The sequence below is a fragment of the Miscanthus floridulus genome, chromosome 8 (assembly GCF_019320115.1).
Source record: "Miscanthus floridulus cultivar M001 chromosome 8, ASM1932011v1, whole genome shotgun sequence".
Lineage (NCBI taxonomy): Eukaryota > Viridiplantae > Streptophyta > Magnoliopsida > Poales > Poaceae > Miscanthus > Miscanthus floridulus.
In genome coordinates, this window is record NC_089587.1 from 216,460,657 (window position 1) to 216,475,119 (window position 14,463).

Below are 14,463 nucleotides of genomic sequence, written 5' to 3' on the forward strand. Positions count from 1 at the left end.
TGCCAAGTTCAGTAAGTGTGACTTTTGGCTAAAGGAAGTATAGTTTTTAGGACATGTCTTGTCAGCTGAAGGAGTTGCAGTAGATCCAAGCAAAGTTAAGGATATACTAGATTGGGAACCACCAACCACTGTTCATCAGGTTCAGAGTTTTCTAGGAATGGCGGGTTATTACCATCATTTTATTCCATATTTCTCTAGAATATCCAAGTCCATCATGGGATTGTTGAAGAACCAAGCCAAGTTTGTCTGGTCACCTAAATGTGTAGAAGCTTTTCAGACTTTGAAGAGATTATTAACCACTGCACCAGTATTAGCACAGCCAGATATCGAGAAGTCGTTTAACGTTTATTGTGATGCTTCGGGTATTGGTATTGGGTGTGTATTGATGCAAGAAGGCCGAGTCATTGCCTATGCTTCTAGACAACTTAAGCAACATGAAGAACATTATCCAACTCATGATCTGGAGTTAGCAGCAGTTGTCCATGCTTTGAAGATATGGCGGCATTACCTGCTTGGTAATCCTTGCCATATTTATACCGATCACAAGAGTTTAAAGTATATCTTTACTCAATCAGAATTGAACATGCGACAAAGAAGATGGTTAGAATTGATTAAAGAGTATGACTTAGAGGTGCATTACCATCCTCGTAAGGCAAATGTGGTTGCAGATGCACTCAGTCGTAAGAGTCATTGCAATTGTCTGGTAGTAAAAACAATGGATCTGACTTTATATCAAGAGATGGAGAAGTTGAAAATAGAGATAATTCAACAAGGTAGTTTGACCAATATAATTGTTGAATCAATTATTCGAGACCAAATTATTACCGCTCAGAAAGAAAACAAGGGTATAGCCCATATCAAAGAAAGAGTCAGGAAGGGAAAAGCAGAATGCTTCAGAATAGATTATGCAGGTGTGCTATGGTTCAAGAATCGTTTAGTGGTACCAAAGGTTCCTGAGTTGCGACAATCAATTCTTGAAGAGGCACATACAACCAAGTTATCTATTCATCCGGAAAGTAATAAAATGTACCATGACTTGAAACAGAGATTTTGGTGGACCAAAATGAAGATAGAGATTGCTCGATATATAGCCAAGTGTGATACTTGTCAAAAAGTAAAAGCTATACATTTGAGATCTGCTAGAGAGTTACAGTCATTGCCTATACCAGCTTGGAAGTGGGAGGATATCAGTATGGACTTTATCATAGGTCTACCTAAGACATCTAAAGGTTTTGACTCAATATGGGTTATTGTAGATCGACTAACTAAGTCAGCATATTTTCTTCCAGTCAAGAGTATATATCCTACTATCCAATATGCCAAGATGTATTTAGCGAGAATCGTGAGCTTACATGGTATACCAAAGACTATTGTGTTGGATAGAGGTACACAGTTTGTCTCCAACTTTTGGAAACAATTGCATGCTTCGTTGGGTACCAAACTTCTGTTTAGTACAGCTTATCATCCATAGACTGATAGTCAAACTGAAAGAGTAAATCAAGTACTTGAAGATATGTTAAGGTGTTGTGTCCTCAACTATTCCAATAAGTGGGATGAATGTTTGCCTTTGGCTGAGTTCTCATACAACAATAGTTATCAAGAGAGCATTAAGATGGCTTCGTTTGAAGCACTCTATGGTCATAGATGCAGAACATCACTAAATTGGTCTAAACCCGGGGAAAGATGGTTCTTTGGAGTTGACCTTATGAAAGAAACAAAAGAGAAGGTTAGGCAGATACAAAGTAATTTGAAGATAGCTCAGTCCCGATAAAAGAGTTATGCAGATAAACGACGTAGACCATTGGTGTTTAATAAGGGAGATTTTGTATATTTGAAGGTGTCACCAATGAAGGGAGTTACCCATTTCGGTGTTAAAGGCAAGTTGGCACCTCGTTATATTGGACCATTTCAAATTTTGGAGAGATGTGGAAAGGTGGCATATTGCTTGAAGTTACCAGAGTATCTCTCAGCTGTACACGATGTGTTCCATGTTTCTCAATTAAAGAAATGTCTTCAAGTGCCTGATCAGAATGTTGAGGTTGAAGGAGTTGAACTTGAACCTGATTTGACCTATTTCAAATATCTAATCCGAGTTCTGGATCAGAAAGACCGTGCCACTCAAAGGAGGACAATCAAATTCTATAAGATACAATGGAATCAACATTCCGAAGAAGAAGCTACTTAGGAATCTAAAGATTACTTGCTAGAAAAGTTTCCAGAGTTTCTTGCGTCAATATAGAATAATGTTAGTTGTGCTCTGTTGTTACAAACCATGTTTTGTAAAAGGACCTGAGTTGTTTTATGGTTGAGTTTGGAATGTTTTTGCTTGACACATTTCCTTTTTCATTACTTACCCTCGGACTTTAAATCTCGGGACGAGATTTCTTTTAGGGGGAAGGATTGTAACATCTCTGGTGTTTTAAACCCTAAAACATGCCATGTCATCATATGCATTGCACATCATTTTTGTGTTAGTGAAAATTTTGATATGCATCCACTAAAACAAGTTTACTTTTATGTTATATGTGTTGACTTGTATGGTTTGAATCAAGTTCAAAATCTTTGTATTGATTTGGAATTTCCGAAAACCCTAATTTTCAGTATTTAAATTCTACCCTGAAAACCTAATTCAAAATCTAAGCCCATTTTGGGGTTGAGCCTAAAAGGAAAAGTGTAGAGCTTGTCAAGGTGTACAAAGTTGGTTTTTGGAGTTTTCAAAGTTGTTATATAAAATTTGAAGTAATTTGAAAAGACGATATGTTCTTAAAGTGTCCCCTTTTGATTTTAAACTTACATTTCAAAATGTAGACATAATTTGGGTATGGTTATTAAATCAAAGTTATAGAACTTTGAATTTGGAACAACTTTTATTTTTGGAGATTTTTGAGTTACCATATAAATTTGGGAGTAATTTAGGAAATTAGGCGAGTGACAATTCTATAAATATTGTGAACAGTGTCTTCGGGCGACACCTCACCGTCGGCGACCTTCCGACGGCTTCCAGTCGTGCCTGTGGCCACCTCCGGCTTCGCGCTGGCGTGGGAAGGCCGCTGCATGGCTTCTTCTTGCTTTTGAGCCGCGCTTTAAAGCCTGCACCGTCGCCGTTCTTCTCCTTTTCTTCTCCCCTGTTTTTCCTGACGCCGCCGCCGCTGCTCCGTCGAGCTTGCACCGTCGCCGTAGTGCCTTTCTAGTCTCGACAAAGCATGTCACAGCTCCGCCTACTCCTTGCGAACCCAGCTAGCCAATCCTTGAAGCCTGACTCCGTCAGGAAACGCCAAGCATTGCCCTTCTTCCTCGCGGCCGACAGCATCACCGTCGAGCCCGCTTCTCCGTGGCCAGCGAGCTCTGGTAGCTTTCTCGATCTCTCAAGCTTGATTTCATCTTCACCATGTTACCCTAGTGCTCTGTGGTCCTTTAATTGCTCCATTCCTCTACTACAGACGCCGGAACACCGTCGTCGACGTCAGCTTCGCCGCCGTGTCTGCTGTGATCGTCGACTCGCTTCTCCGTTGCTCCTCCGGTCCATCTTTCAGCTCGAGTGTGTTTGGAGTGAGCTCTTGATTCTTCCTAGGCCTTTTGCTTAACTGCTACTGGCCTCCTTTCGCCGGCATGCCGTAGCCGCACCGTCGTGGCCGCCATGGCCGGCGTCGTGCTCGGTCCAGGCCGTAATTGGTCTAGCTTGTGCCACCAATCGAACCATCGTGTGATGGGGAACGTGGCAGTACCTTTGCCGTGGCCAGAGACCTCGCCGTCGGTGAGAAATCACCGGTCAGAGGGCTCACCGCCGTGGTCAGCGAAGACTGACGGGTGGGGTCACCCTGTTAGTGACTGTGTATTTGAAAAATGATTTTTTTTCTATTTTGCATAATTAAATGAATAGTGTTGTGATTTGTTATTTTTGTATAGAATTAATTAGACATACAAAAATTATTAAATGTTATTTTTCAGTACATTTTGGATCGGATAAAAATTGCTCAAATTAATTAATAAATGGGTTTCTATGATTTTTCTAGGCTTATATAATTATCCAAAAATTATGAAAATTATTTTGCCACTTAGTTATAATATGATGAGTCTTTACAAAAATTTTGAGCTCAATTGGAAAAAGTTGAATTATTTCATAATTTTGAATTAAATATTTAATTCATAAAAGCAAGTAGTAAACCTTAATAACTTAGGTTTTGTTTGATTTTTGGATTGAGTGATGACCTTGGGTCATTAGTATCAAATAATTCTTGGTACTTAAAGTAATTGTTTGAATTTATGAAATTGTTTAGTTAGTTGTTGGTTTGCAACTGTATCGCGAAGGAAAGTTGTATTCAAGTTTTTAACTTTTTGCATTCATCGTCGAGCATCATGTTTTATATCTCGCATCATATTAAACATGGCATTGTTACTACGTGTAGTGAACGAAAGCAAGAACGTGGTAGTCAATCAAGTTGTTGAGGAAGTTAATCCGTCTGTTGAGGTCAGATTTGATATCTGTGGAACGTCTCCGAAACCTGATTATTCCGACAATCAAGGCAAGCCCTGGATGCATTTAAACATACCTTGTGTTTTACAAATTATATCGTTTTTGCTTTTATATACTGCATTAAGTGATTAGGAGTTGAATGAAAACCTAATTGGTGCATTACCAACCTTGTTTTTCAATATCAACCTTGTTACCCGTTTCAATCCGAGAATGCTTATTTATGCTTAGCCATGCTTAGAATGGTACAAGTCAGGTGATCACCGGTCACCTGCGAGATATAAATGGTTTCTTGGTTACGACTGGTTATTTATGTGATCATGATATATGAGCATGTGGAGTAATAAATCTAGACCGGGCGGACTCGGTGTTTGAGAGCCACAAGACATGGAGGTCTTATGAGCGGGTTCTTTCTGCCTGTGTCAATTAAGAAACCATCCGTTGTTGAATTGCATGAGGTGAGACTTTGTAGTACTAGCCACATACTCCGGTAAGCCTTAACTTGGCTATTCTATTACGAGAATGGCTACTCGTGCACTGAGAGTGGAGAGATGGCGGGAGTAGCGTGTACCCACGTGGCCAAGGGCTGGATTGGTAGAGTACTGTATTCTCGGGTGGTGCGGACCCGTTATTGTCTTAGAGGATCTGAGGGTAGGTTGGTATATGTAGGTCGGGGACCTGCATATGTCATGTGGTTGGGAATCCCCAGATGGGTTATAATCGGTTTGAATCGTCGTTGCTCCCCGATTATGGAGACTCAACTCACTGTTTATCATCGTAGTTAATAACTGAAACTTGAGGAAGTTTTGAGAAAGAGTTTAATATGAGGTTTCATGATCTCAATATGGATCATGTTAGCTTTATATATGACTAATATGGAGATACAAATGTTGAAAGAAAGAATCTTGTTAGAAAGCTTTTATGCAAAAGAACCTTGTTTATTGCTAAAGCCATACCTTGAATCCCTGAGCCTGCATTCCTGAGTCTTATCAGTTTTTATTCCGGTTAAGTCTTGTTGAGTACTTTTGTACTCAGGGTTCGTTCACCCTTGTTGCAGGTGAGACTTATGCACAGGTCTGTCTTGGATCGTGTTGCATGACTGTTGTTCAAATCGATGATGATAAGTAACTGTGTGACCCTTGGGCAGGGCACTTAAATTGCGTGTTTTGTTTTATGTTGCTAATGCCACTCCACTACTATGGTTTGTAATAATAATCGTACTTAGTTTGTGAAACAACTGTTTTGTAACTAAGTTATTGTAAGACTTCCGCTATTTCACTCTGATGTATATTAATGAATAAACTGTTGTAATACTGCAATGACTCTGTAATGGGATCCTGCTCAGAAATCATGGATGATTCAGGGTTCTTCGAGGACACCCGACAGTCTTCTTAAGTTACTGGAAACATATGCATAGTCATCAAAGGTCATTGGACAGTGACAGGTGCATGTGGGCCCTATAATTTAGGAGGTTCTGCCATAGAGGCATCCCCTAATGGGCCCAAATATGATACATGGTCCAATGGACCAAAAGACGGTGTCGTAGCACCCTGACAGATTCTGGATGCTGACTTGTTTTGACGATTCCCGTTGATTCCGAAGGGATTTTGATGTGAGACCAATTGAGTTGGTTTCCTTATCCAATTAGCTTTCCATCCATATGTGGATCATCGAAAACGGAGTCTAGATACGTCCTGGGTGACCAGTTTAAGGCAGACTGGTCCTGGAGGTCGAGATGGACTCGAACTTGATTTGGGCCTCCACCTTGGTGACTCGAACCGGATGAGCTTCATGCCTCCTTCATGCTTAGGACACCCTCGCTGATCTCCTTGGTCTCCATATGGTTCTCCAAGCAGGGTCATATGTATGGAGGTCATGTCCTCATCATGAACCTCGGTAAAAATCATTGTATTCATCATTTGATTCCGAGGTGATTGGTCTTCATTGGTATTCATTCTTGTGATTGATTGGCTTCTTCCTCGACACGGCGGTATAAAGAAATTGCTCACTCTCTTTACTTTACCGCAAACTAGTTGTCAAGCTCTTTAGTGTAGCTAGTTGTGAGAGCTTGTTAGTTTGGTTAGTGTGGCTCTTTAGTTAGCCTTTGAGAGCACATTAACTTAGTGTAGTGTCATAGCCATTGTGTGGATAGAAACTATATAAACTAGAATTGTGGTAGGTGGCTTGCCTTTTTAGTAGGCTAGCGCAACACTTGCTTCGCCTCATAATTGTCTAACCGGTTTGTTTAGTGTTGTTGTAAAATTTTTAATAGGCTATTCACCCACCGTCTAGCCATTAGGACCTTTCACATGACATATAGATTGATATAGTAAAAGCACAAAGTACAGTAATCACTGAGATTAGATTGTACCCAGCGGAGAGTCCCATGCCAAGGGCATCGGAGGCTCCATTCGCACTAGTTGACATAGTGCGTTGCTTGAAGTCGTGGATCGTAGTCGATGCAGAAAGATATTCGCAATGCAGTCCCACGAACGGTCACCAGGAAGAATACGCCTTGCTGTTCCGTAGGCAATCACCAGAAAGAAGACGGGATCCGAGAGCGATCACCACTAAGAAGAAGACGTACGTGGATGAGCAGTCGCGGATCGCTCCCCAAAAATCTAATCGCCGCTCACCCTGTGCAAGGTTCTCAGGTGGACGAGGGTTCCAGAGGCACCTGCTCTCCCGCTACTCGGTACGTGCAGAAGTACGGGACGGGGAGGGCTACTAAGATGTGGTTTCTCTCGGGAGCGGTTGCAGATCAGGGAAGGACTGACGGAGGACTATAGATATATGGCTGCGACGGGAAGGGAGAAAGACAGCGGAGAATTCTAGGAGACGAAAAGCAGAAGGGACGGTAACTAGCACAATCAATTCGCCTCCATCAAGGAGAGAAACTCTCGTGATTATGTGGAACCATCAAGGAGAGAAACTCCTGTGGTTATGTAGATTTAAGTAGCAAAAGACTAGCCGTGCCCGCCTGCTCGCCCCCCGCCTCGCCCACGGCCATGGCCTAGTCGGCGGCGGCGGCAGCGACGCGCACGCTCGTATGGCACACATTTGTCCTTTTCTCAGCTTCTCAATTAAGATGGATAATTTCCAACCATATAAGCTGAGTAAACGTTCAGTCAAAATCCATACGGTATTAAACCATACAACGCTTAATGTTACGTACAATACAATTTTATTTGATTTATTAAATATTATACGGGCCAAGCCCATAATATATCCAACAATATTAGTTATTTTATCTTTATTTTAGTTAGTTCTATTGTATAAACATTGTGTTTTATGAACTATATACATTCCACCATTTATCTCATACTAGTACTAGTATATGATTTCTCATGTTAGAAGTGGCAAAAAAATTAGCCTAAGGCCTTGAAATCTATAGAGCCGGCCCTGGGTGAGCCCTTGTTGGTCGTTGTACGCCAGCGTGGTCTCGTCCTGTAGAAGGTAGGATACGCACTGGATGGCACCAGGGAACTAGGGCAGGTGGAGGTCGTCGGCGTCTCTCCATCAAAGCGAGTCGGTCAGCTTCTGGATCTTGGGCCTGGAAGGAAGAAGCAGCTTTCGGGGACGCTCCACTCGAAGTCCGGCAGGAGCAGGAGTCCTTCGACGCCGACGGCGACCATGGCGGCGGCGAGAGCCAGCGCCGCGAGCGTGGTGACCAGGAGGCGGTGGCCCTCGACGAGTTCCCATCGCACGCCATAGCCATCCTGGAGTCGGTACCCGAGCTCGCAGAGCTCATGGACGTGACCCAGCGTGGCCCCACACGTGCAGAGCCGCCCCTGCGTGGCCGCGTGCAGCCGTGCAGGTCACGGTCTAACTTGGCGGCGGCGCTACGGCGTGCCTGCCGACGGCCGCCCTCTCCAGAAGTGCTGCGCCACCGCTGCGGCTGCCCAGACACTCAACCCCCATCCCATCCAAGATCCATCATGCCACACACACTTGATCCGAGAGGCACATCAAACCTCCTCCAAACGTCGTTACACATGAAATTAACGGAATAGCAGCCAAGGAAAAGGAAAGCATAAATCAATGGCAATAAAGGAAAGATCATTTTTTCAATGGCAATGAAGGGATGGTTATAATTTTCAGTGACAACTAAGGAATTTTCTCCTAGTTTTCTTCCAGAAAAGCCTTCTCTCAAGCCTGCCTGCCATTATTATGCAAGACCGTATTGCTTCACGTCACGTGCTACCTCGTACCCTACTGCTCAAGGAACTCTCTTTTTGTTGCACACACACTCCACATAAATAGTGCAAGTGTTACCGTTACAATTTGCACAGGGGAAGTTGCTAGTAGCAAATGTCAATTATTATTCACGGCATCTTTTACACTAATTTTGAAAAGGTGGTTGCTTTTATCCGGCCGGTCACTCATCTTTATTTCGGACACATGTGGCTTTTTCCTATCACCGGGGCGAAAAAGGAGGGAATATTTCGTTTCTACTCATCCACCGGTATGGCACTTTTGCGCGATCCATCATCTCCCCACTAATCAAACTCTCTTTGAGCACCTTTTTCTCCTGCTTTTTACCCGTCTCTCTCTCATCATCATCACAAAAGCTGTAGCTACTGGTCTTAGCAGTCATCTCGCCATCCATGCATGCATGCATGCATATTATCACTATGGACATGTTAGATACCCATAAATTAAACTTTAGTCACCTAAACTTTTGTTCAAAATATTTGAATATATAGGTGAACTAAAGGTAATTTATTTTTTATTTTCATGTAACTACTAATTTCATTAGTCGGGAAATGTGGATTAATATAAACTAAAAGGTCTATGTGAGTCTTCGTCTAAGAAAGTATCATACTTGCTTTTAGTCCATGTATCTAACCAACACTAAACTAAACTTTAGTCACCTAAACTTTTATTGTAAATGATCGAGACAAGGTAGCGTATGATAGCGCAACTAATGGAAAAGCCGTCTGCACAAAATCGCCAGACCTTTTTAGCCTACGCCGTGCCGAAAATTAAAAGGGAAAAAAACGAGGAACGTGATGGTCGGTAAAAGCGGTAGTAACTTTTGTTAGTATCGTAATGATGACGCAAATTCAGCCTGGGAAAAAAAGATCCTCGGCGCCTCCCGGCCGTCAAAGCCTCAAAGGCGATCATCGGTGCGCACGGCCCGGTCCGACGATTCCACGGCTCGTGAGGCCATTTACGCTTGGAACCCAACGCCGCCACCGGCCAAAGCGCCCGTGCGCATGATGACCATGAATGCCGGAGTGGCATGGCGGCTTGCATTGCTCGCATGCATGCTCTGCCTCCGCCGTCTCCGTGTCCGTGTGATGAACCACGGTCACGCCGGCTCACATAAATAGTCGCCGTAAACAGATCACGAGGGGGGCCCGGCCGTCCCGTGCGCGACGGCAACGGGATCACGCCTTCCGTTCCGTCCCACGCGCAAATTCATGGCGGTGCCGTACGACGACGGTCGTAGTACGGAGATACGCATACTCATACTCCTACACTGGTGACTGGTCCCAGTAACTAACAACTAACCGCATTAGAATTTACTACCACGTGCCCTAGCTGGGACTGGGAGTAACAGGGGTCGCGCGCACGCGTGCATGGACCTGGGCTGTCGCCTCCCCTGCACGGCAGCAGTATTCGTCCCTGTGTTCTTCCCATGCATCGATGGATTGAGCCTCTGCACTCGCGCAGTAGATCTGGAGCCTGTTGAGATCGATCGATGTCAGTAATTTGGACCGTTCCGAGTTATGGACGCCGGCGGTCGCCCCAGTAACGAGGACAGATCTGGAAATGGGGGGTGGGGGGGGGGGGGGGGGGGGGACGAGGAAAGAAGACTAACGCGCCGGTGCTACATTCCGATTCGATCGGCTATGCAAGTGTCCCGCGCATTTTGCCCTGACACTGACCGCCGTCTCCTCGCCTCGCCTGGTCCACTCCGCTGCCGACGTCGCCTCCAAGCAAGCCTGCCAGAGTCACCCCCATCCATATCTTTTCTAGTATATTTTTTTCAGAATTGCTAACTCTCAACCGAGTGATTTAGGTCCATCCCTCAACCGAATCCTGCGTTGTTGGATCTTACACGTGTCGGCATCTGCTCGGGCTCCTTCGCCGCTCCTCTGCCACCGCTCCAAGGCCGCTCCTCTGCTCGGGCGGGCGCACGCTCCTTTGTCGCTCCTTTGCCGCCGCCCCAGGCTGCCGCCGCTGCCTCGACGCGGACGTCCCTGGCGGGTAGGCCGCCGCCGCTGCCCCGGTGCGGACACGGGTGGAGCGTCCCCGGGTGCGGGCGCCACCGTCCTCTGCTTTCTGTCCCTTTTCTTCTGCTGGAAGACGAGATGTGCTCTCGGGTGTCTCTTCTTCTTTGCTCTCTCTCTCCGTTCTTCTATTTGTAAATTTGTATATTTATGAACAATTTGACGATATTTGTGAATAATTTGACATTTTTCTCTGGTATCTAGAATCCATAGATTTTTTTTTTTGAAAATTTGGCTTATATTTGTGTGAGATCTTATGTTATCCTCAAATTACGTCACTTTGTCCTATATATTACACTGAAGAAATTAGTGTAAATATAGTAATAGAAGAGTATAAATATAGCTAGATGATAGTGTAAGTGCATAGAAAAAATCAGTTAACAGGGAGAGCCAAATTAACTGAATGTCACCTGGACAAATCTTTTTTCCCCTCTGAAATGGCACGAGAACCACCCGTTCAGAGATAAGATAAGCTGATTTGACGAGGCCACCATTGAAGGAAAGCAAATCTACAAGCTCAAGCTAGTAGTACTAGCTTTATCACGCACCAACTTGCATGCAACCCAGATTGGCGGTTGCCCTGCGTCAGTCCAAGCAGGTTGCGGCTAAACAAGCGTGGACAGCGAAGCAGATGATTCTACTACTCCTACATCCCAGTAGCGCTGCCTGCGCTGGTGTAGCCAAGCAAGCAAGCATCGGATTCCTTCAGAAAACGGCAAGCAGGGTTGTCGGTCATAGGATGGCGCCATACGTACAAGCGAGAGCGATCCGGCACGGGAGGGAGAGGAGAGGATAGGTCCGGAAAAGAACAAACCGCCGGAACAACTGTCAGGACCCGTCCATGCGCTCCGCTTTCACCCGCCCACGCCGATCTGTTGTGCCGCTTTCACTGTGCCTGTGCGCCACTGTCACTGTCCTTGCCTGACCACGACACCCGCGTCCGTTGCGTTCGCACCGACCCCCATCCCGTTGCATGGGGATTGGGGACCGACCGTCTGCGCCGGGAAGGGGAGGGAGAGGGATGGTTGGATGATGATGCCAAGTGCCACACACACACACCCCTACTGCTGTTTTCTCTGGCACCGGTGTAATTGTGTTGCCTATAGAGATTACGGTACTACTTACTGGAGTACTACTGCCAAACGAACAATCTCTTTAGTTACTAGTACAGCAGAGATGTTCAACTTGCAGGGTTTTTTTTTTTATCCAACTAACTAAGAGCGTGTTTAGTTGCCCAAACTTTGGAATTTGGGCTACGGTAGCATTTTCGTTTTTATTTGGCAAATAGTGTTTAATCGTAGACTAATTAGGCTCAAAACGTTCGTATCGCAATTTCCAATCAAACTGTGTAATTAGTTTTTTTTCGTCTACATTTAATGCTCCATACACGTACCACAAGATTTGATGTGATGGATACTATAGCATTTTTTTGGAAGTTGGGGTGGGAACTACTCCTTTGCTCTACAGGCATAGTCAATGGTTCTATAGCAGTGCTACTTCTGAGATTCCTGAATGCAGGAAGCACGATCCGATATATGCTTTTCAGGTCTGGTATGTTTCTTGGGTGCAGCGTACTTCTGTCATCTCATCTGGAAATGGATAGCACCATTGCCCATGTTCCCTGGGAGCCGATCTCTGCTGTTACTTAGGTATCGTCTAGTTCCGCTTCATTTTATAAAATTTTTTAAGATTTTTCGTCACATCAAATCTTTGGACGCATGCATGAAGCATTAAATATAAATAAAAAATAAAACTAATTACACAGTTTAGACAAAATTCACGAGACGAATCTTTTAAGTCTAATTAGATTATGATTGGACACTAATTGTCAAATAACAACGAAAATGCTACAGTACTATTTCACCAAAAAATTTGCAAACGCCTTACTCCAAGCGTCAGTCTTTTTACTGTGTATTAGTACGGACTAATACTCTACTAGTAGTAGTAGTTGTTGCAGCAGGCAAGTAATATAGGTTATTGCTTATATTATATCATTCATGGATGGGCTTTTTGTCTGAGGGACATCCAGAAAGTTTGGTTTTGTGTAGCACACACCGCACTCATAATTTTTTTACTGTTGGACATTATGAAGACGGAGTTTTAGTGTATCACACACCGCATCAAATAAAAAAAGATTGTGCAGCCTGGGAGGAGAGTGAGGCCTGGGTAAACAGACCATTATGCCCTTGCAACTAGAATCAAGCCATTTCTCACACAGCACGCATATGCAGACTAATAAATTGTCAGCTTACATTAACAAGTCGCTGGCATAATTAAACTATATTTGGATACTGCGTTTGTTCGCGCACAAAATATTGGTTTGGGCTTACAGAAATTCTTCCATGGGTGACGAGCATGTCACACAGCAACCTAATTAGCATAACAGGGACCAGCAACTTAGGGCCTGTTTGAAATACAGGAATCTAAACCAGAGGAATGAAATAAAACGCAGGAATCAGATAGGAGGAAAATAGGAAACCAGAGGAATGGAAAAGTGTAGGAAAAGTGTAGGTAGAGGTGTTTGAAACACGGGAAAAAAACACACGAAACGAGATTTAAACAATGTTATGTTTTCACTTATAAAAAACGTAGGCAAGCACACAGTTTCACAAATAGCATATTTTAGGCACTGTAATGTTGTCTCTACACCTGGGTCCCATCTTTTCACTGTGATGGCAACAAGCTTCACTGTTTCTCAGAGTGAGTCACCCGCCGCTCGTTCTCCAACACAGGTTCTGCTGCCTCGGGCACACGCGAAGGAAGCAAAAACCAGAGCTTTGAGCCGATGTTTATTTTCCTGTGAAATCTCGTTGTCGCTACAGTATTCTAGAGGAAAGGGTCTGTCCGATTCCTTTGATCCAAACACCTGCTTGTCTTTCTTTCCTACGTTTTTATTTCCTTCATTTTTCCTATGAAAATCCCGTGATCCAAACGACCCCTTAATATGTTGCAAATTTACATTGATTTGACATGTCAAAAGCCTTCCTCCGAATTACTAGCACACACATCAGGGCTGCATGAGTTGCTCCAGCGCCACTGTACCAAGCACCTCGGCTTCCTCCATTGCTAGTTTTCTTGCTCGGCTGTTAAGAAAAAAAAAGTAAAGATAAACAAAAATGTTGATTCAAATATCAACTTGGTCATATATATCAGTTCAAAGAAAATTGTGTACCTCCTAGTCAATGCTCCAGGTCTGTTGTCAAGGTACAGTGGGCTTGATGGTCCTAGCTGAATTTTGAGTGGTGTACTAATTGTGTTGGCTGGTACTCCGTGACTTGTGACTTGGTCTCTTGCAATTTTCTTAGCTTGGCTGTGTAAGCAAGTAAGAACAAAAAAAAAATAGTTGAGACATCAAGTGAAGTCTGATAGTGATTAGGGTTAGTTCAAAGCATTTTACCTCCTAGTTAGTGCTCCAGGACTATAGTTAAGGTCCAATGGGCTTGATGGTGCTTGTTGCAGCCTAAGTGGAGTACTCAGGCTGGTTGGTACTACTTCTGTTATGTCTTCCTTAGAGTCTTACCGTCTGTGACCGGAAGGTCCCGGGTTCGAGTCGCGGTCTCCTCGCATTGCACAGGCGAGGGTAAGGCTTGCCACTGACACCCTTTCCCAGACCCCGCACAGAGCGGGAGCTCTCTGCACTGGGTACGCCCCTTTTTTTCTCTTTTTCATAAGTTTTGGTGTACTTGAGCTGGCTGCTCCACCTGTTACTGTTATGACTTCCTTCAACTTTTTGGTTCTCTTTCTCTTAGGTTT

The 14,463-nt window shown here is 44.1% G+C and overlaps 1 long non-coding RNA gene across 1 annotated transcript; it reads right to left on the reverse strand.

Annotated features, from left to right (window-relative positions):
- Positions 1–13,654: 13,654 nt before the first annotated feature.
- LOC136474947 (uncharacterized) lies at positions 13,655–14,221 on the reverse strand. The gene is made up of 3 exons (XR_010763055.1): positions 14,108–14,221; positions 13,883–14,020; positions 13,655–13,793 (listed from the first exon to the last, which is right to left on the reverse strand). It is a non-coding gene; the product is annotated as an uncharacterized lncRNA (long non-coding RNA).
- Positions 14,222–14,463: the final 242 nt, after the last annotated feature.